This window comes from Triturus cristatus, chromosome 5_1 (genome assembly GCF_964204655.1).
Source record: "Triturus cristatus chromosome 5_1, aTriCri1.1, whole genome shotgun sequence".
Taxonomy (NCBI): domain Eukaryota; kingdom Metazoa; phylum Chordata; class Amphibia; order Caudata; family Salamandridae; genus Triturus; species Triturus cristatus.
The window spans coordinates 535,792,642-535,816,490 of record NC_140587.1 but is presented as its reverse complement, the minus strand read 5'-3'; the positions used below and the strand labels follow the sequence as shown (position 1 = coordinate 535,816,490).

Genomic DNA, 23,849 nt, shown 5'->3' with positions numbered 1-23,849 from the left:
AGAGGAACTAAATATGAAGCATGAGAAAACTGCACTCTATTGTCCAAAAGCCAATGGTCTAGTAGAAAGGGCTAATCGCATGGTGAATGGCCACATTCAACTAGCCATCACCAATGGTCTCAAAGTAGAGGATTCCCTAAAGGAATGTGTCTGGCCCTACCACACCACACCCAACCTTGTCACGGGAGTATCCCCTTTTGTGACCCTGAGAGGGAGAGAACCCAGCACCAAGATGAATCCCCTCTGGCTAGATGGGGGCAGAAAGGTTGTACCTGACCAAGAGCAGAATAGACTGAAGGTTCTTCAACATCAACAAAAATACAAGAGCTGGTATGAGCAGAAACATGGGGTCAAAGACCATGACTACAAGCTTGATACCCCTGTAATAGTAAGGAAACCTACCCATGCACAACCGGGTTCAAGTAAATATCAACCTCCCTTACGTGTAGAAAAGGCCAGGAAAAATGTGGTCCGCTTAGAAAATGGACAGACATGGAGTGGTGATAGACTGGTTGACATATCTTAAATGTTTCTGTCTCTCTCTCTTGTGAGGAGATGTGTTGTAATCTCATTATGTAACTGACATGTTTCCCATTTCCATCCCTCCCCCTCCTTTCCTCTCCATAATGGTATCCTCTTCCACCCCTCTCACTGTTCCCTCTTGGAATGTTCGAGTAGAGTTTACCTTAGAATGTTCACAGGCATTCTGGAGAGTGGATGACTAGAATAAAGAAGCTTCCACCTTACCGGCTGTGTGACTTGTGTATTTTGGAACTTCTAAAGTTACATTTTTTCAAATGTTGCCTTATCCGTCCTTTTTACACAACATTTTTAAGTCAATAGACACGTTTTTGATACTTTGCTTTGAGTAAATACATGGGAACTTGACCCTTAGACTTAATACATAAAGAGTAACAAAGAAAATAGGTCACTTGTCAACTTACCTGTGAGGAAGGAATGGACAGTCGTTTTCTAATGAGCAACATGGGAAAAAATGTTAGATTATCTGGTGAGCGGAAGAATGGTCACATGATGATCAGACCATCGTATGGTGACAATTGATGTCTCAAATGATCTATTTCGGGGTATAAAAAGTGATTTTGTAAGGAGGAGGGATGAAATCTCTTCTAGATTTCCTACCCACCCACCATATTTCTCTCTTTACCGATGGACCTGCCTGTTGGATGATTTGAAGCTGTCTGGCGAGAGACCAGGCTTGAACTTTCATGATTATAGCTCCATTCCTCTTGCCCATGTCTATGGACTTTTCCTTAGTGGGCTCTAATTTGATCCTTTTCCCATGCTAAGAGAGCTCTTTCGACTTGTCCTCTCACCTTTGCTCTTGGTGAAAAATTCTAGTCTCAACAATCCTCTTTATGGATTATTTTATTCAGAAATAGATTTACTTGAACTAAATGTGTGATTTTATACTGCGGGCTGTAAGACTCATGACTAAACTGCTTAAAATGTTACTTATATGCATTGATTTGAGATCTTTACTACAAAAAAATATCTAAAATGTGTCTGAGTCTTCTATTATAAGTGACTTAATGTTCTTTCCAATGAAACTTTGCTTTCAATTATCTGATTTCTAATGCATGATAAAGAGAGTCATAGATCATTTTCAGCACATCAAATTGTTCTGCTCTTGTTCTGTGTCGCCAGATCAGAGCTTCTGGTATGCATGATTCTTGATAGATATCACTTCTTTAGGAGATTTGTTACTCCAATTGCAATACTCTATGTCTATAGCATAGTTCTGAGAGTAGTGTATTTAAATGTGATCACTAATTTGTGAGTTGACTACTAATTATTTGTCCTCATTAGGTTGGCTCAGTTGATAAAACCTTTTTTAAGTCATTTTTCTTTATACTTGTATGTTGGATTTTTGTTGTTTTGGTCTTGTTAAGTTTAGATAAAGATACTTTATTTTTCTAAACCGGTGTGGTGTCTATTTGTGGTGTTAACACTTTGTTACTGTGAGTGTTGGTACAATACTTTACAGATTGCCTTTGGGATAAACCTGTCTGCTTGTGCCAAGCTACCAAGGGGGTGAGCAGGGGTTATCTAAAGTGTGTATCCCCTTACCCTGACTAGAAGCAAGGGTCCCTATTCGCACAAAGGCACCTACCTCTACCAACTAGAGACTCCAATTTCTAACAATTAGTTCATCTAGATGTCATATTTACAACAATCGGCCGACGAAAAGGAAGTCTAGCAGTCTAAGAAGAATTGTGTACCTTCTTGAGTTCTTTTGGTCAAATATTGACCCACTATATGGACACCAGAATACTTGTCTGATCATAATATCATGATCAAAATATTGTGAGTACAAAAACATTGGGAACACAAAAGTCAATGTTAAGTACAATGTTTTCTTACTTTGTTATGATAATATTGAAGTTTAATATATCAATTCATATAATATTGTTTATATTATAATGTATTGGTTTACTATACTATGCTTGTATTACTTTCTTTTATTGTGATGGTTAGTTTAATTATTTCATAGTAAAATTATAGTAATGTTCAATTTATTTAGTTGGGTTGTTCAGTTTATTGGATGTTTGGAAGGATAGTTTTGTCAGCATAGGACTGTTGTTCTGGACCGCAGAGACTACCTTTTAGTCAAAGACCATGACAATTACATGACTAGTAACAAGACATTTTGCCTTAAGAAAACCCTTGGCCTGTCAGTCATACAGGCGAAACAAGTGTCAGCTGTTCTTTTTCTACCTGCACTTTTAAGATTAAGTAAATACAGCATATCATGCTTTTAAAATCACATCAGATTTTTGGGAATTATTGCCCAGCTATCAATAGTTGGATATATTAGGCACAAACCTTTCTCAAAGCCCAAAGTAGTTTTTTAAAGAGTGTATAGTGATCATTGTAGATTGATCAATATGTTAATTATAAGAAAAACATTTTGTAGCTGTTGGCATATTGTTTACTTTTAATTTATTTGATTATCTAAGTTAAATTTGAATTAAAATAAATATTTTACTAATATTGTGTAATACCTTTGTTGGTTTTCTAAATATTTAATTATTTTTAGATAAGCTTTAGTGTTTTTATTAGTTTTCTTTGTGACTTGTGTTTTAACTTGTAGGTTTGATGTGTGGGTGTATATTTAAAATGTGCATAATTAATTTAATGAGTATTTAAAAGTGTGATAAGTTTAATTGCAATCTATTTTTTTTTAGTATTTAGTATTTTAATTGGATATGGTCATAAAATGAATTTCATTTCAACTTCCAAACACATTTCAATTTGTATAATCAAAAAAGAACTTCGAAATTATCCAAAACAGTATGCAGGGTTACAGAGTGCCATCAAATAAATACTGTGGCCCAAATATAAAAGAGGCGTTTATACTCCTTGTTACCTTTTAGCCTCAAGGTAGCTGCCTCAAGCTCATATACCTGTAAGAAGAGTGCCCACCGATCATGCACCCTAGGGTATATACAGCTTATACACTCCCTTGCAATACACTAGCATGCAGCTATAGTTGTGATAGACATGTTAATAGTGAATCTGGAGCTTACATCAGATTTATCTGCCAATGTAATATCCTTTGTTGATGTCCCACTTATCAATTATCTCTTGCGTACACTACAACTTGCAGAGGGTTTTATATTGCTGAAGCTTAAGGCTTACTGAAACAACAGATCAATAAATTATATAGAAAGCATCAGTGGTATCTTCTGCCTGAACAGTCTGACCGATCCTGCTACTCAACTTACTTGCAAGATGGACCAAGTCATCCTCTCTAAAGTTACCTAAATTCTATAAGAAAGTGTGATCGTTAGGCCATCCTCTGTAGTATATACACTTGCCAGAATATCTGGGTCACAAAGGACATTTTTCATATGAAAGATTATGTTCCAAGTAGTGACAAATTTGGAGATGCTTAAAGAATAACTGTTGTGGGAGATCAAGGTTATGATACGTTAACAGATTACTGATTTTGGTACCAAAGGCCGCCAAAAATAGGCCTTGAAGACTGCCAATGAAAACCCAACTTAGTTGAAAGTGAGCTTAGTAAATCGAATGGCTCTCATAGCACACATATAGCCCCAAAAGAAACTGCTAATAGCTCCATCAAATCACTTAAAAAAGGAGTAAGGAACACATAGTGGAATCGCTCGAAAGAGGGAGAGGAATTTGGAGAGTTTATTCCTTTTTATCAATGATGCAACACCCGATTATACTAATTGGGATCCAACTGCAAATCCTCATTTTAGATATGCATGAGCAGTTCATAATTCAGTTGCAGAATCTGCTCTACCTTACTGGAAATCTTGAAACCCTCAATGCGTAGCAGCAGGGACTACATCAAATACTGTTTGGTCTGTCTCAAAATTAAGCATAGTCTGTGTTGTTGATAAATTCAGCTTATATCCAGTAATTACACCAAATCGCTTAGCCTCAAGTGCGATTTGATTAAAGGCTAGGGTAAGATCTGATGAATATATCCCAACATTACATGCATAGGCACTGATATTTATTACTACCTCATAAAGTATGACTGGTTGAATCAAATGGCTCCTATTAAGAATTCTAAAATAAGATTCTAGATACAGGACAAACAAGAAGGGGGACAACTGACACCTCTTTTGCGTACCCAGATGTATACTAAATTGAGAGAACTTATGCCTAGCAAGTGGATTTCAATAAAGACTATCCATATAAATATCACCAATGCCCATGGCATGCATAGTTGACCAAAGATATACCCATGAAAAATTGTGAAATATTTTTTGGGCATCCAAGAGACCCTGCTTGAAACAACCTTAGCCACGTCAAAAACTGTACTAGTGGTATTTTTTCAAGTATCAAGTATGTGGTGTCTACCTTGTAGCCCACACTGTTTGCTTTACAGGGACGATATGGGCCCAACTCTACGTATACTACATTTCTGCTTGAGAATGTTATTGCCCACAAGGGAGATCGGTAAGAGCCATGGAATAGGGTTTGTTTTGGACTTTGTCTTCTGCGTCCTTGTGAGCTTAGCTGTGAAACCTTTAAAATAAATGGAGGAGTCTGTGAGCGTAATGATAGAATAAGTGTTTACCCTTCCTCTGTGGTGATCAAAAATCCGAGCACTTCGAATTCCCCCTCAATACCTGCAATCAACTAAGTTGTGATGCCTGTGACATAGGGGATGTAGTCTGCTGATACTGAAGTGAACTTCCAGATACTGCTCTGGATTTTGAATTCAAAAAGTGTCAACAACAACATGTACATCTACCAATGATGTGCAGATAGCAGGGTTACATGACTCAGCCTTATAGTAGTGGTCTGTAATTCTTGACTTTGTACGAACACTTGGGTGGTGGTATGAAATAACTACCCTGCATGATATGTTACCCCTGGATATTCCTGTTGCCATTGTTTGCATGTCTTTGTTTGTATGTAAGGTTGTAATTCGCCTAGAAAGGTTTTGGTACACATGCTTGCTTGAAAGTGTTATGGTGTAAGAATGGGTTTTGGATCCTCTTGTTTTGTACATGTTTCACATTCTCCTTTACCAGAGAGTGCATCTGCTTTGGAATTGTGTTTACCTGGTTAATGCAAGCTATTTGGCGGCACTGCACTGAGCCACTTTCAAAGCACAGGGATATGACATATTTACAACAATATATCGCATCCCTGTGCTTTCCCCTGCAATGGCACACAATCGTCTGTCATGCCCCGGTGCAGGCACCCTTGCACCATGGTGTAAGAATGCCTACATTGTGGGGAGATTGTTTTTGTGCAGAAAGAGACACCTTCCTGCTCTAAAACAATCAATTGAGGTGATTTCCTCTTTCGATGTGTGCTGTAAAATGCAGCACACATTGAAAAAGGAAAAAAATGAGGAGAATCGTAAACATTTCTCCTTGTTGCACCTCGCTACTCCACCTGGGGTGGCGTAGCATTGTAACGCATTTCCAGTTTTGCAATTTCCCATAAATCTGGAACTGCATCAGAATACATGTGTGTTGTGTGGAAACACCTATAGCAACACCTATGTCACGCCCTTAAATGCAAAGTATTGCGTGAGAAGGGATGATATTTACAAGCACACGTAAAGCCACAAACGGTGGCCTTATGTGTCCTTGTGAATATCAGGCAACAGGTTGCGCCTGCGGTGCGTCATGCAATATGATGTACCGGTGGCGCCGGGGGCTTATAAATAAGCCATATGGTCCACTCCAACTGATGTGCAAACAGTGCTAAGACAAAACGTGGACATTGCAAAGTTTTGTGGACTGTAGATATGGTGACAGGATGTCTGACCCCTAACGAGAAGGGGCACCATTCTTCAAAAAATGCTTTTATGGCTAGAAATTCTCTGTCAGCAATAGCATAATTTCACTCTGCAGGTAATTTTTTCTGAGAATAGTACGGGATGGGGTACATTTACCTAGTGTCTATCTCTTTGAGAGAGGATTCCCCCTATGATGAATTGAAAAACATCCGCTTCTACAAGGAACGGGTTGACTGGATCAGGATGCATTAGCACGGGTGCACTAGTGAACTCGTTTTAAGTTCTTGGGAGGATTTTTCTGCTGCTCAATTCCACTTACATTTCAGTCCTTTATGTAGAAGACAGGTAATAGGGGTGATAATGTTAGAAAATGTATATATAAATCTCCAGTATAAATTGAAAAGCAAAGGAAACTCTGGATTTGTTTAATAGAGGAGGGGCTAGGCCAATTAACTCCCACTTTGACCTTTTTAGGGTTCATACCTACTCCATCTGGGCTGAGAATTTATCCCAAGAATTCAGCATGTGTTTTATGGAAGGTACTTTTTCTAATTTGACATATAGAGAGTTATTTGGCAGGTGTTTAAAAATGGCCCTGATATAGTTTTAGAATAAATAAGAATGCTGTAGGTATAAACTAGCAGCAAATATCAATAAAATCCCTTAACATTTCATAATTTGCAGAACTGGACAGACGCTGGGGCATTTTAGAGTCCGAAAGGCATGACTTGGTTTTCATACAGACCAAATTTTGTTCGAAATGCTGTCTTCCATTTGTCACCCTTTTCAGACTTACATCAAATGGTATGCCCCACGCAGATCCAGTTTTATGTAGATTTAGCATCTTTCACTTGATCCAGAAGAGATGGGATCGGTGATAAAGGGTATTGGTTATTTACAGTAATATCATTGACTGCTTGGTAGTCTGTACATGCTAGAAATTCTACCCCCTGCACTGGGATGAAAAACATGGGTGATGACACCTGGCACTTCGAATGTTGTATTAACCCATTCATCTAGGTGAGACTGTAGGTGTTCATTCACTTTCTCATTAAGTCCCTACATCTAACTACAGGGTAGTTTTGCTCTCAGTATTAGGTCTGTTCTACAGTCATTGTCTCAATGGGGTGGTAATGTGTTGGCCTTCTGTTTGTCAAACAAATTTGCTAAATCTGAATAGACCTCAAGTATTCCTTTGAGGGCTAATACACTGTTACATGTCTAGGAAAATCATGACCCTGGATTGTACGATTCTTTATGGAGTTCGGAAAACATGTGTTAGTACAAATGTGAGAGTTAAATAGAAGGGTTCTTATTCCCAGTCTATCTGAGGGTTGCACGTTGTTAGCCAAGGGATTCGTAGCATCAATCTAAATTGTCGTGCATCAATAACATTAAAGTGAATTTGTTCTGTGTGGGAATTAATGCAAATCATACTCAGATGTTCAATGTGGTTTTGAATCCATCCTGAGGTTAGTTTCTTTCTGCTCATGGTCCTAACTAGTTCAGGTTTTCTTTTGGTATGGTCTGAATACCTAGTGTATGCAGGAAGTGTTTGACGATAATGTCTCCGGTGGCCCCAGAGTCTATGAGAGCCTCTACCATCTAGGATTGTTGTGTCTCAGGGATTAGTGTCACAGAAATACTAAGGGAATGGTGAGCTGAAAAAGTAGCTAAGTTGGAGGTCGAACTTAAAGATAAACCCTGTAGGTTGACCTCGTTGTCTACCTAGTGGAATTTTTGTCTACCTGATCAGTGACTGCTGCAGACCCTGAGGGGGTGTTTGGTTTATTCACCTTTGATTTGAGCGGCTGTGTAGGACACTCTTATACAAAATGTCTGGTTTTCCGCAGTATAGACATTGATTATGTTTTCTTCATTTCTCTTTCTCCTCTTTGGTAAGTGGACCTCTCATTGTCCCTATTTGTATGCGTTCCGGGTTTTACGATTTGCTGTACAAATTGTTTCTACCGCCTGCCACGTAGAACAAGGATAAAAAGGGGGCACCATAGCTGTCCCCTTAGCCCCAATCAGAGGCCACACAGTGAAGGGGGCCCTGCAAGGGGCCCTCATACTTGCTTTTTGAAAGACTCTCCATGTCAGAAAGCATGACATGGAAAGCCTGTGGGAAACCGATCATCAATATCCTAAACGGTGGAAATGCTGTCCATTGTTATGGGCAGGTATTCAACTGGCCGACGAGCTCCTCAACTCCGACTGCTTAAATTTTAATTAGACGGTCGGAATTGAAACCGTTGATCTCCATCGAAGAGCCTCCGATGCGTTCCGACCGAGATCCTAATTGGCCCCTAAATCTATAAATTCTAAACAATTCTCTGGTGGGTCCAGGAAGTGAGATAAAAGATCGTCTAGCTCATCTTTGAGCCCTCTATAGAATAGTGACACTCTCTTGTCTTCTGGCTAGACAACTTCTATTACTAACCTGTTGAAGGTAGATATATAGTAGAATAGGTCAGAAAACCCTTGTTTGTTCTGCTGCCTGAACAAAGGCTTGCTTTGTCAACAACTTTTTCATAGCTTCTTTAAAGTTCACAAAGTTATATAACAAGGGATCGTCACGGTCCACAAGTGGAATAGACCAGAGTGCTGCATCTCTCCCTAAATAAAAGAGGATAAAATCAAGATGCAGTGCTGTCATGTCGCATAGTCCTTCAGGGAAGTGTTGTTCAAGCACAGGGATGTTTCCTCCGGAAAGATCTTGAGGCAAAGCAGTTGCTAATTCCAGGTTGCAGTTAAAGAACCTGACCACACCCAAGATGGTCGCTAAGATTTGCCGCGATCTTGCCAGATCTCAGCACATCCTGTGGTATGACGAATGCTTCATTTTTCTTGCAAGCACACAATTTGATGGAGGCTACGATATTGTTACAAAAGGCAGCAATATTTTTATAAAAGGACACACAGTGCAAGAGGGCTTTGTTTGAACATACACATAGTACTGGGATTACAGTGTTACACTACAGGCATGTAGTGCCGGGGGCGGGGGCTGGGATTTGCAATGCTACTAAACAGACACACAGTGCCGGGGATCTGAAATTCATGGCACTCTCAATGATACAATTATGTTTAGGCACACATTAGAATATGAGCAATGTGCTCATGTGCCAGCATGAGAGTTGTGAGTTATATTGCATCACTAGTATTGCTCATGAAATTGCCGGGAGGCTGAGACAATTAAATAGTATTGCCATAAGTACTCTGGTGTCAGGTGCAGGGGTAGGTGGGATGGCTTGGAATGATGAGTGTGTTGGTAATCTGGGATTTATCACATATATTTATATGGCTGGAAGCATCTCTGTACAGAACGAATCTGTGTTGCTGTGGAGAGACTAAATGTTGAATATCAGGGGAGAGCTGAGAACTCAAAATCTTAGAAAGATTATAACATCAAAATTATTTTGAGAAATGGGTCGGCATGAATCACTTTACTCAGGTGTCATCTCCTTTTAAAAAAAGTAACTGCATTACAAAAACAATTACACTGTTGCGTTGCAGTAGATCTAAATATATAGGTTGCTCTTCTGGGTTTTTATTTAAAATCACCCTGCTCTAGCACCTATATTTCTAGTTGCAATGTATGCACCTTTTCTTTCTGGGTTGTATTTATTTCCAGAATACACTGCATGGTGTCCCCACATATATAGGCCTTTAACATATCCCAAACCACATGGGGAGGTGCTGATCCAATATTCACTGTTATAAATTCTCTCAATAAGCTAGTCATTCAAGTTCCATAATCTGTGTTTAATAAAACCTCTGGGAAACATAAAACAACGCTCATCCCTATTAATTTCCAGTAGCTGAAGTCTGAATAGTATGGGAGTATAATCTGAGGTAATCTCAGGACAGACTAGTGTCTATGTGGTGCTGAACAAAAAGTATATCATTGTCTATGTGGACTAATTGTCCTACAAACATCAGCTAAACCATGGACCTGTGCTCTGTCTCTAAGAGATTTTTTAGTTTTCTCCATGCGGGGAGCACGGTTAGATGTTTTAATTCTGCAATTCTTAATGCAATTAATATCTTCAAATATTTTCAGTTCCTTAGACCAATGTGCCATTTGAAAGTTCAGAACATCAAACAGACTGGGGTCATCCGTATGTGAGCTATATAAGCATAGCTGGGATATATATCTTGCACATGACTTTAATCGACACAATCACCCACCTCCTCTCAGAATCATATAATGTTTTAAGAGTTGTATAATTAAACTGCCAACTGCCAAGTATAGTGACCCTCTGAAAGGAAACTTGCTGACTAGTACTTTTGATAATATTATACCCAACAGCTTTAGCAGTCCCCTGTCCTTAAATGCCCGATAGGTCTCTTTAAGACAGAGTATTTTCAGTTTTTAGATAGTGTTATACTTGGCATACTGGGCGTAGTTTCCCCTGTATTTTTGCCTCTACCTCCTGTATTTTTGATGTTATGCTAGACTTTGTTTTTGCTGGTTTAGGTACTCTGGGCACTTTACCACTGCTGATCAGTGCTAAAGTGCAAGTGCCTCCTGTGTAACTTGTGATTCTGATTGGTTTTCCATGATTCACATATTTTCTTTACAGGTAAGTCCCTGGTAAAGTGTACCTGGTGTGCCCAAGGCCTGTAAATCAAATGATGCCTGCAGCACTGGTTGTGCCTCCCATAGGAGTCACCCTGTCAACTTGCCTCAGTCCTGCCATTGCAGTGTATGTGAGTGCAGTTTTAAACTGTCCTGTCGACTAGGCAAGTGCACTCACTTGCCAGGCCCTAACCTTTCCCTTTTCTACATGTAAGGTACTCATAGAGTAGGCCCAAGTTAGCCCCATGGGCAGGGCAAGCTGTATGTTTAAAGTAGAACCTGTACTGGTGTGTTTTACATGTCCTGAAAGAGAAAAGCTGCCAATTTCGCTTTTCACTATTGCAAGGACTAGCTCTCCCATAGGCTATCATTGGAGCTGCCATGTGACATTTTACAAGTGTAACTTTCAATTTGGAACAGCTAAAGATTTGGAGTGTGGGCTCCCTGAGCTCAAAATTTGAAAACACATCATTTAGTAAACATGGTTTTTGAATTGTGTGTTTGAAAATGCCACTTTTAGAAAGAGGGGATTTTCTTGTTTAACCATCCTGTGCCTCTGTCTGCCTGTGGAATCAACGTCTGGTTTAGAATGAAGGGAGCCAGTTCATTCATTCACTTTAGACAGTCACACAAAGGGAGTTGAGATGTGCCCTGCATTTCCTGCTCGCCCATCATCAGGCTAATGGGCCTTCCTGAGCTAGAGTGGTGGGAGACGTTGGCACATGCATCTGAATAGGGCTGTGCCTGGCCTCTCACAATGTTGTCTTCACCCCCCTGGAGTGAGTCTGGAGCCATGACCAAGCAGAACAAGAATGTGTGCACTACAAAGACATTCCTTTGAAGAAATTCTATTTCAAAGGTCAAAAGGGGTGTAAGTATTGGACCTAAAACCCCAGAGTTTTAGAAACACTTCTGGATCAAGAGGAGCCTCTGCCAAGGAGAAGAGCTGAAGAGCTGTAAGTAGGAGTACTACCCCTTTGCTGTGTGTTGCTTTGCTGGGTTGACCTGCAGTTGCTGCTTACGCTTTGGAGAGGAAAAGGACTGAATGTTGTTGTTCATCCTGCTTGTGAAGCTTCTCCAAGGGCTTGTGTGTGCTTGCCTCCTGTTAAGAAGTCTCAGGGCCAACACATACGGTCTGACCTTCCAAGTGGTGCCAATTCCAGTTCTGGGCCCTTGGAGGTTGCTCCTGCTGCAAAAGCTACAAAAATCTTTAGAATCAACGCTCTAGCCTTTCAGTGCCTGTTTTTCTGGCGCAGCACTACCGTGAAGCAAACGTTTCCACGCACCAGCACTGATGCGGCCGAAGAAGTTGATGCAGTGCCTGCTTACGATCACAGAAGTCACTGGAGCCCGAGTTCAGCACACCGTGTCTCTGAATTCTGTCAAAGTAATTTATTTGGCTACGCATTTCACCCACACAGGGGCTTTGTCATGCCCAGTACAAACATAGCATGCCCAATCACTTTATAATAATACATAATAGCCCACAACCAAAATCCTAACAGATATGCTCCGCAAAGTCCCTGACCAAATCACAGGCCATCTACTACCTTTACATACTTTAAAAAGTTTAATTGGACCAATTAAAAAAGCAACCAGTGATACTACTCCTGCCCCTAAACAATATCAAGATATACTAACACTTAGGGCCTGATTACGACTTCACCGGTCAGACCACCACCAGCCTGTCGATGGTGGTTCGACGGCCCATCGGTACTTCAAATACAGAAGTCAGACCATCACCAGTACGACCACACATCGCCACATCCGTCAGGCTCTGGGATTCCAACGGCTTGGCGGTCTGACTGTCAGTCATGAATAGTGGCGATGCTGAGGCAGGCACCGCCGCCCAGATTACGACCTGCCTTTCCTCCAAACATTTCATGGTGGGGACCCCGACATGAAACGCTTGGGGGGAGGGCATGCATATGGGCCCCAACAGGGCCCCTGGCCAAATCTCCCCACTGGGGTGCATGCGGTGGCCAGAAGATGTGCACCCATACAAGTGCACAGTATTGTGTGCACTGTGTGGCATGCATGTTATGGTGCATTCCACACCGTACACAGATTAGCTAGAGGCACAGTCACGGCAGCTGTATGTGTTTAAGGGTCTCCTATGGGCCAAACATACTGCCACTGTGACACCATCGCTTCTTCATCACCACCCATGGATTAGACCCGTAATCTGACGGGCGAGAGAAAGATTACTTTTCTGTCTTCTTGAGGCCGCTGCATCGGTGGTCCTACAGAAAGACCAACAAACTCCTAATTGGGCCCTTAATAATTGCACATAATGAAGAGCCCCTCCTGTTATAGGACAACCTAAATAATGGTAGATGAATCCTAATATTTTGTACAGCATATAACTTACTAAAACTAAGCCATTGTCAAATCTGGATGATGGAAGGGGTTTTCAGAATGTTTCCCAAACCATTCACTCAGAGATACACATGGTGAATATAAAAACAGAAATGTCCCTTGTATATGCACTACTACCAAATAACCAAAGCAGAATTTACTACAAGCTCTTAAACTATATAAAACAAATAACTACTATCTCCACAAAATATTCATAGACTTTGTGCAAGCCATGATTTAAACCTTCTAAAACTATCCCCCCACACAGCCATACAAGGTTCTTACTATTATTTCAATCAAACTACATAGAGACATCTCCAAAAATCTACTCTAAATTTAGAATAATCCACAAATAGCCAATGTGCCTTAAAAAAAGAAACATTATTACACTAGCCTATGTCCCTTTCATAGAGGTAGTCGTCCACTAAAATTTACTAATAGAAAGCCTTTTCTAGCACCAAAATGAAGACAAACGCAGTCCCATAATGGACTATTTCAAAGACGCTTGGGTTTGCAGACTGCATCGCTCTGGACAGAGATGCCAACCCAAATTCTAAATCCCATGGTGCAATGTCTAAGACAGCACCTTGGCACAGGAAGACAAAACAAACAACGCAGAGAAAGGATGGCACAATTCCTTTCATTCCACAGTAGGCAGAACCCAACCTACACTCTATAAATTGATAGATGCACTACAAAAAGATCAATGCTACCAACAAACTACGAATGGAGCAATCTGTAACTCAATTTATATCTAAATGTAGCAAAGAAACCAAGAGAATGTACAACATGCTACAGTTTGAAGTCAAACTCTTCATAAACTACAAAGGAACAGATTACTTAGCAATAATAGTCAAAATCATATTATAAAATAGTATATAGTTACACAATTCATAAAATATAACATTTCCCACCCAAAACAAATAAACGAAAGATGACTCACTGTTATGTAGCTGCAAATCATCCTCTGTATCCACGCCGTCAAAGAGTATAATCCAACAAAAACAGGAAAAATATTTTCCAAAAGGCCCAAAAAATATCTAAGCACTCCAAAGTATTCAGGAAACATATAAAACCTGAAGAAGTGTTTGAAAGAGAAACTTCCCTGGAAACCTGAAAAACAGGATATCAAAGATAAACTTATTGGTTTATTATAAACCAAAAGAGATTTTCATTAAAAAAAGGTAACTCGAAATACCCGAAGGGCACGTCCGTAGAGACAAACCTGCAAAGTAAAACAGAAAACCCATCTAAAAAAAACATGACATTCCCAAAAGTAAATATATATTACAATTAAGGCCTAGTTATGAGTTTGGAGGTACATAGGACCGCCAAACACGTGGTGGTGTGTTGGCTATTGCGGCACCGGCATCAAACTGCCATATTACAACTTTGATGGTCAGCTATTGGACCACTGCAACCACTGAGGGTCAAGCGATCCCTTTGCATTGGTGCAGTGGTCTTCCACAGCAATATGCTGGTGGTGCCGCTGCGGCACCACCAAGCATATTATGACTTTCCTGACCTCCACATTTTTCATGGTGGTGATCCTGCCATGAAAAGTGTGGCATGGGGAATGCATGCAGGGGGGCACATGGTGTGCCCCCCTGTGGACATGCTCCCCAATTCCTCCATGGCATGAACTGCAAAGTCCATGGGGTGCAGGAACTTGCTTTGGCACTCCCACTGCACTGCAGTTCAAAGGGTCACATTGAATCTTTGAACTTACCACGGCAGGACCGCCGTGCCACTGCCCGCCATACCATGAAATGATTCAGAATTTGGTGGGCTGGCGTCGTTCAAGTTTGGCAGTCTTGAAGTAGGGCATTGGCGTGGCAGCCTGTTGTCAAAATCATCAACAGGCCCTTAATCATCATAAAACAAGTAACATAGCACAATATATGATAACCTATTGATACATTACTAAAACAGAATACAAAAACGCCAAACGTACACATTAGTGGAAAACACTGCAATTAATACAACAAAGGCCCTCTTTACGATATTGGGCGGAAATCCTCTGGTCACTGTTCGAAGTCTTTCCACCCAGCATGGTAGGTTTAAAGTTCGACCACCGCATTAGGATGATGGCGGTTGGAGTTAAGACTGTCAGGGGATTCCGATGCGGTTCTGGCGGGCTCAATGGACCGTCGGTCAATTGAAAAGGCACCATGGGGCTGATTAGGATGGCGGGCAGTGTGCAAGCAGGCAGAAAGCCCAACCACCACGCATCCAATCGGCTCCTTGAGCCCGCCGGTGCGCCAGAGGCCCTTCCAATCCCTAAAATGGTGACGGTGTCTACCAGGCACCACCGTAGGGAGTAGGATGTTCCCTCCCCACCAGCCTTTCCATGCTGGTTCACCCGCCATAGAAAGGCTGGCGTGGATGGACATAGGGGGCCAATAGCAGGCCGCTCTTCAACCCTGGCCCTTTTCTTTAGGTGTCCCTGAACATTGCATGGTGCCTATCTTGTAGTACAGGGATATATAAAACATCCCTTTTTAACATTGCGGCGGGTTCTACAGCCAGCAGCACCCACTGCTGCTTTGTTGGAGGGCGATCCCAAATAGGAGACAATGGCAGACGGGCTGAAGTCTGTCCGCCATCATAATCAGGCCCCATAGACCCTTAAGGATGGCGTTTCTGCCTTCGGGATTATGATGTTGGTTTCCAACTGCCAATGCATGTCGGCCTTTTCAACATGGATTGGCTATCGTAAAGTGACTTTGGGGGCCTCTAGCAAGGCCCCCTCCCTCCCTGGCCACCGCATTGGGCCTGGGGACACCAACATCCCTGCACCACGGTGCCTGCCACATGGTGCAGGGATGTTTACAAACTTCCATTTTCAATGGGACATTGTACTGCGGGCATTTTCAGTCCACCGCACAAGCTCTCATTGAAAAATTGAAGTTTCTGACCGCACTTAGGGCATCATTCTGATGTTGGTCGGAAAGCCTTCGACCGACAATTGGATTCCCCTAGACTGTGTCAGAACCCATCTGCCCAACTCGGTCGGAAACAATTCTGACCAACAGATTAGGATACTCATGGTCGGAAGGGAAAGGGTTCTGCCAGAGCTGATTTGTACAGCTCAATGGACAGCATTTCCGACCGACTGATTACGATGTCAGATTCTGACATCCCTACCCAGTCCGAATGTCCAACACAAAAAGGCTGTCGGAAACTGATGTTGGGGGCCCCTAGCAGGCCCCCCCTTCATCCTGAGGTCTCTGGTTGGGGTCCGTGGGGGTACCCAAGGGACCCCCCTGTAAAACTATGGACAGTGTGGCAGGCACCATACAGGGCCTGCGATAGGGTACAAGGTTTTCCACAGACACCTATTTTCCCCATAGGAGGCTGTGTTATCGGTCGGAACACAGGCTTCTGAATGATGTTCGGGAGCATCCTAATTGGTCAGGCGGAACCGTCATCCGTGAGTCGGTTGGTCCAGATTCTGAGTTGGTGTTGGGAGGAGGATACTGCGACCGACATCATAATGAGGCTCTATGTGCAGTCGCATCCTAACTGGGAATGCAAAACCGCCGACCAGTGGTCGGGTGGTTCCTTTCCCACAACGTTGTTGGACAGATGCAAGTCCGCCCGACATCGTAATGAGGGACAAATTGTGCAAAACAAATTACAACACTATACATAACCTCTAGACCTCCTCCCTACATCCCCCTGATGAACATCAGCACCATATCGCTGTTTGAATCCTGGAAAAAAACTAAAAATGACTCAAAATAGAAGGTAGAAGTAAAAAACATGGCTGCTCAATAAACTATAAAAAGATTATCTCCCTATAGGAATATAAGTGAAAATGTGTAAAAAAAATTCAATATATGTATTATAACTAGGGCTCCCGGTTTTATAGTATTTATTTTCTTGCCATTTCTGTCTGTATTTATCCATATTTATATTTTGGGCCTTTTTTTTTGATAATCAAATTTTTATTGTTTTTAAAACACATAAAACAATTCAGCAGATACACGGAAATCATTAGTTTGAATCCATTCTTAAAAGCAATGTAACTCACAATCATGACCCCCATAAAACATACACAGATGGGATAAGGGACCGGGTTAATCAGGACCCTCCACATTCCCTAGCCACTTCCCCCACACTCTACGGTATTACTTGACGTACCCCTTGGCCATGTAAAGGGCTTTATCCTGGGTCGCGCACCTGTCCACCCCTCTACGCCACCTCCCCAGGTCAGGTGGGTTGGGGCTTTTCCAAGCCACCGCTATGTCCCACTTGGCCACTATCATAGCTGTATTAAAGAATAGCTTTTCGTTTCTGGACCCGTCCAGCCCATCTGTGATCCCCCGCAATGAGTGACGTGGATCATGAGGAACCTCACAGCCCAATACCTCTGTTAGCTCCACCTCAATAGATCCCCAGAATTGCTCCAAGTGTGGGCACAACCAAACCATGTGGAGAAAGTCAGCCGGGGCATGAGTACATCTCGCACATAATGCATCTGGGCGCAAGCCCGCTCAATAAAGGCGCAGGGGAGTGAGATACGCAGCATGTAGATAGTAGAGCTGAATCAGTTTGAGTTTGGCGGAGACGGTGACTGTTCTGGGGGCCTTACCTAAGTCGCCCATCATTGTCTGAGCCTCAATGGGGCTTTATTCGGGGAGCCTTGTGTCGTCCGCAATGTGCATATGGAGGGCATGTCTCAGCTGCAAATATTTATAGAATTGGAACGAATGTAGGGAGGAACGGGTTTGGAGCTCCTGGAAGGACAGCATATGGCCAGATTTTGGGCCTTTTATCTGTATATATCCACATTTATTTTTGCCGTAATCAAAAGACAGTGCTGTTGCTAGTATCTTTCCACATTTAAATAGACAATGCACACCATTTCCCTTTTATTTCTGTTTAGTATGGGTGATGTGTCAGAATCTATTACAGACATTACTCTTAGATGAAAAACAGACCTCACCTATGAAAAATGGGAGGGTGCCACAGTGATTATTTGCACTAATATAAATAAGCTGCTGCTGTTGTGCCCTCAGGTGAGCTCTGCCATAACTTCCTTTGTGCTTGTGCCTTAGGCTTGGTTCTTGGAATCAGAAAGCTGACTTCCTGGCTCAAGGTTACCACTGGGGGTGTGCTTGGAATCAGGGTGCTAGCTGCAACGAGACCCCTGTATAAGGTGTCCACGGCCTATCCTGCACAAGGAATATCGACCCAAGAAGCAAAATAAAAAAGAGTCAGGGCCTAAATTCTCTCAATTTGTTTGAGCAGCACCCGAAAGGGGTACATTTGAGGCACCTCACCCCCATGGATCAACTACTGCCCCAGTTAATGTATCACAAGAGGAAGGGATACATCTAACTCCAGGGCTTTAAGTGAGCTGGGTTCTGCCGATGCTCAGCATCAGCAGTTCTAAAAAGCAGGTGCTGAGATGGGTCCCTATCGGGCTCTCCATTTTTGTCCTCACCCTCAGGGTTGAAAAGAAATCCTAACAGCAGTATCGCCCTTCGCTGCTTTGATGTAACCTAAAAGAGATTCATTATAGTTCACAGTCTCACCATGTCAGAACTGAAGCATTTGTAATATTATATAGAACAAAGCCGTAGTTGTTGCTTATTTATCTTATGCACATTTTTTTTTCAGCCTAACTCTGCTAACCTCTATTAGCGTCAATCCCTATCCTCATGACAATTGTGAAGTTTCTCACCTCTCTTACCCCTCTTCTTTACTACACAAGTAAATAAACAAGGATGTGCACCAATTATGTAGCACAAGGACATATTCATTTTTGGTTGTTACAGGGAGATTAAGTGACAGTACACATTGTTCTGCAGTGCAAGAATTACCCGGCCACAAACTCGGCAAACACTGCAACCCCTGCGAGTAGACTGTAAAGCTGCCATCAAGCTTGGCTTGGCTTTGAAGATGCAGTGGCTGGAGTGTTTGCCGGGTTTGTGGCCGGATTGTTCTGGTAGCCACATGTTGTTGCAGATTTTTTTGCGTAAACTCGGCACGGAGGTATTTGAGTGCTTTACCTTTCCGCGCCAATTACATAGCACAAGGACACATTCATTTTTGGCAGACACAGGGAGATTATGTGACAGTACACAGTGCACTGCACTGCAAGAGCAACCCGGGCACAAACACGCAAACACTCCAGCCCCTGCAAGTAAGAGTAGACTGTGAATCTGCCATTCATCTGTCCCCAAACAGTACATATGTTGGGAAAATACACTTACCTTTGCCTTGAAATGGCGGTGGGCTGGCGCAGAGCTCACTCGAGTGGCAACATCCCGGAGATGACTAGAGAAGGGCTGGGGCAGCAAAAAAAAAGCAACAGAGAGGCTCTTTCTGCATTCAAGGCGGTAGCTGTGAAGGTAAAAGAAGGAGGAAGTAGGGGCTGACCCCCAATAATAAAGGACAAAAAGTGTGAGGGTGGGGCCGGATAACTTGACACGCCCACACAGTGACGCCTGGATCCAACACAATTGGCTCAGGGGCACAACAACCGGTCCAAAAAAAACCTAATTGAAAGGAATCTCTAGCAAATCACAAGCTGTAAGGCCCTGCAGCTGAGGGGTGTGGCAAGTCAACTCGGCTGGAGCGCGGAAATTTTGCTAGTATTTTCCAACTTCTAAATATAAATACAGACAAAGGAAAAATAGTTTTCCGTCAGTATTTATATGTAAATATCCATTTATACAGAAAACTGGGAGTCCTAATTATAACATGGAAAAAATATTAAATATGTAAAGCATGTTAAGAAAAGTTACATTATAAAGTATATATTAAATATTAGTATAAAAATTCACAATTATTTAATATCTACTGAACAGCACGCTAAAATGATGTTAAACATATGTATATGAAGCAATTTTTGACATGTTAAACAGTAAAAACAATCTTGAAAATATACAACATACAATTTCAATTAAAAAACTTGCACATTGGTAATTTAATAAAAATGTAATCAAAATTGTTTCATTTAACAATACAATATGTTTTATGTAGAATTATAAATATAAAAATATATATGTAATCAACTTTGAATAAATAAATAGAAATTGAAAAATGTATTACATGTCTTTATTCTATGAAATTATGTAAATGTTATTTATTATAAATATACAACCAACTACTTTTAAAATGATCTATACAAACACCAACAATAAAGATTAAATGATATAAACTACTCCTACTACATAGAAATTCATTTTTTAAAAAGTATTTCAAGCTAAAATTATTATATTCAATATTCACACTCCAACCGAAGCGTTGGACACTGAAGAGCTGACATTTACTATTCCTACTCTGATCCAAACACATTTTGGGAAGGTGTTTGATACTAAAGGCGGGACATTTATTGCTCACTACTCCAAATTAAGCCAATTTGGGGAAGGTGTTGGACACCAAAGGGGTGACATTTAGTACTTTCTACTCCAACCTAAACCAATTTGGTGAAGGTGTTGGACACTGAAAGGGTGACATTTACTATTTTCACTCCAATCTAAACTAATTTTTGGACGGTGTTGGACCCCAAAGGGGTGACATTCACTATTTTCACTCCATTTTAAACCAATTCGGTAAAGGAGTTGGACACCACAGGGGTGACATTGACAACTCCCACTCCAATGTAAACCAATTTGAGAAGAGCGTTAGACATTGAAGGGGTGATATATACTATTCCAACTCCAATCTAAACCAATTTGGAGAAAGAGATGGACACTAGCAGGGTGACATTCACTATTCACACTCCAATCTAAAGCAATTTTTGGAAGGAGTTGGACACTGAAGGGGTTTGCTTCACTATTCCGACTCCAATTTAAACAAATTTAGGGAAGGTAATGAACACTAAAATGGGTGACACTTACTGACATTTAATATTCCTACTAAATCTACACAGAGGGGCCAATTCTGATCCGTGTCGGAAGGGCAGCGAACGCGATCTGGCCGGAAAAAGTACAAGCCGTACGCGTGTTTTCCGCCCGACTCGTACAGTTGTACGAGCGAGCAAATATGATGTGAGCTACGTGAAATTCACCGACTGAGTCGTTTCCGGGTCCGAACCGCTCCGTACGTCTCGGCCGTAAGCTAAGCGTGGCGTGCAATGGATGCGATTTACAACCAAGCCAGTACGATACGCATGTCGGACAGCCGGTGCGAGCCGGAGTGTCCGGCTCGCAAAACGTCCGGGACGTTGCCTTTGGGGGTCCGCGTCAGACCCCCTGTCACCCGCAGCCCTACGAGGCATGTATGGTGCGGATGACACCGACGCGTACCCACTGTAGGGGGCACCCTTGTGCGAGACGTACCCATTCAGTCAATGGGAGCCCATGTACGCGTCGTACGACCGGCTCCCATTGACTTCTATGGGAGTCCGACCGAACCGAGTCCGGCAGCATATGGCCGCATCGTACTCGCTCGGTCGGACTGCAGGACTCCGGCTCGGTCGGAAAACACTCCGGATCCAGCTCGGTCGGAGAGCTTTCTGACCCGGATCGGAATAGGCTCCTAATTCGGGATGGTGGTGAATACTAAATGGATGGCATTTACTATTCACACTCCAATCTAAACCAATTTGGAGAAGGTGTTGGACACTAAAGGGGTGACATTTTATGCAAACTGCTGGACACAAAAACTTTTTATATACACAATCAATACTCCATCATCACACGTATTTTTTGATCTACAAAATAAAATATAAATTCTTAGAAACACAATAACCCAAACTAAAAAAATTACATATTTATAATTAAACATTAACACATAAAATAACGTTTTTCACTATTAATAATTCATAGATTTTATTAATATTTATTGATATGCCTAAACTTTGAAACATAACATAAAAAGACACACTCCAAATATGACAATCATAATAATAAAAAATATACGAAACTAAATATTGCAATTTTGTTTTATAATAGAAATAATACATTTTAGAAAATATATTCCGAGCAAATTTGTTAAAATAATGTTTTCATAAATTAAGTTGAAACAATATAATGTAAATATATCAATCATAAATAATGTATATTTTTTCTATTTTCAAAATCTAATTAAACAACATTTGTAATGTTCAATATTAAAAAAAATCAGGGAAAGTAAATTAAAATAAATATAAAAATTGAATAAAAAATATTATATATAGCATTTTTATAAAAACAATTTATAAATATCTTACATTATTAAATTTACTTTTGATGTGTTTTACCAAATTCTCTATAATTTAAATAAATATATTTTTATAAGTACAATCAAATATTGTTTTCCATTAATATAATTTATCTATACATTCTAAATAATTATAAAATCCTAGAGAAACTATTAATGTACGAAAGACAATTGTAAATTTTACAACATTTATTTTTCAACAATTGAAATAAATAACATTACATTTAAATTTAAATTAACTTTCCCCACCCTCTTGCCCTAAAAACTCAACTTCCCAATACTAAAAATATATATATATTTTTGGGGCATAACAATATTTTTAATTCGGAAGTTTGTCCAAACATCCTACCGCTTTCAGTAGGCAGCTTCCACCTTTGGTCCCTTGATGACTTGCAGAAATCTGAGCTCAGATAAAAGTGATTGAATCAACAGTAATTGGTGTGGATGGCCAAGCTTTGAAAATATATGGCCTGTCCGGTAGAAAATTATCCACGTATAATTATTCAAACCGGTCCAGGCATAACACTATTATGTTTTGATTTGACACCCATGCGAGAAACCAGAGTCCGATGTGCATGTTCTATCTGACAGTCTAGATCCCAGTCTGAGAGGTCAGGAAAGGCACATTGGAACAGTTGTATAATAAATTGATGGAGGTCAATCCCTTCTTTCCTCTCGTGAATCCCCAGGACAATTAGATTATGGCGGCTTGGATGATTCTCCAAATCCTCAAGTTTAGACTGCATCAGTGAGAGCTGACCTTCATGTTCTCTGACTGCCTTAGGTGTAACCATTGCAATTGGTTCCATGTCTGTAACTTTCTGCTGAAGCTCAAACAGCTGGGAGGTCAATGTAGTCACCTTCCCTGTTATTTCTGACATTGTTTGCTGCCACTGTATATTGTATGTCCTGACCTAGGCAAAGTGCTGCAGGGCCTCAGATTGATACGCCTGTATAGGTTTAACAATACTGACAAGAGAGGGCTTAGATATGTTAGTAACGGTGGCATTGGTATTCCAGTACTAGGTTGAAGCAATTGCTCAGGACAAATTGCAACATGAGTCACAAGATGACCGGGTTGGTTTGGGCCACTGTAGTATCTTGCATTCTGTGTCGATCAATACTGTTTGAATCATCTCCCAAACCATGCATCTTGGATTGACCATGGCTGCTGGACTTACCAGCTAGAGTTACTTAGGAAGCATTAGAACCATGGGAAGTAGAGGATGACCTCGTTTTTGTTGATACCCACTGCCACATCATATTCTTCTTAGGTCGCACTTCTGGCAACTTTCCATTAACTGCTGTGGAAGAGGACATGGACTTTTCTGTGAAAATGGTATTTGATTGCAATGCAGCACATTTCTATCTGCCTTGCCCGTCTGTATAAGTTTGGGACAAATTCTGGCTGCCTGCCCCAATCAAATCCTGAGTTACTGCTTCATTAGGCGCATTAGGCACATAATCAGTGCTGTTTTCCAGAGGAAGCAGCTG

General features: G+C 41.2%; 1 long non-coding RNA gene across 1 annotated transcript in view; it reads right to left on the bottom strand.

Annotated features, from left to right (window-relative positions):
• Positions 1-19,551, bottom strand: part of LOC146831156 (uncharacterized) — a 63,310-nt gene extending 43,759 nt beyond the window's left edge. The window contains exons 1-2 of the long non-coding RNA XR_014961242.1: positions 19,421-19,551; positions 14,140-14,309 (exon numbers count right to left, since the gene is read on the bottom strand). This is a non-coding gene — a long non-coding RNA (uncharacterized LOC146831156). The remainder of the gene's footprint in view (positions 1-14,139; positions 14,310-19,420) is intronic.
• Positions 19,552-23,849: the final 4,298 nt, after the last annotated feature.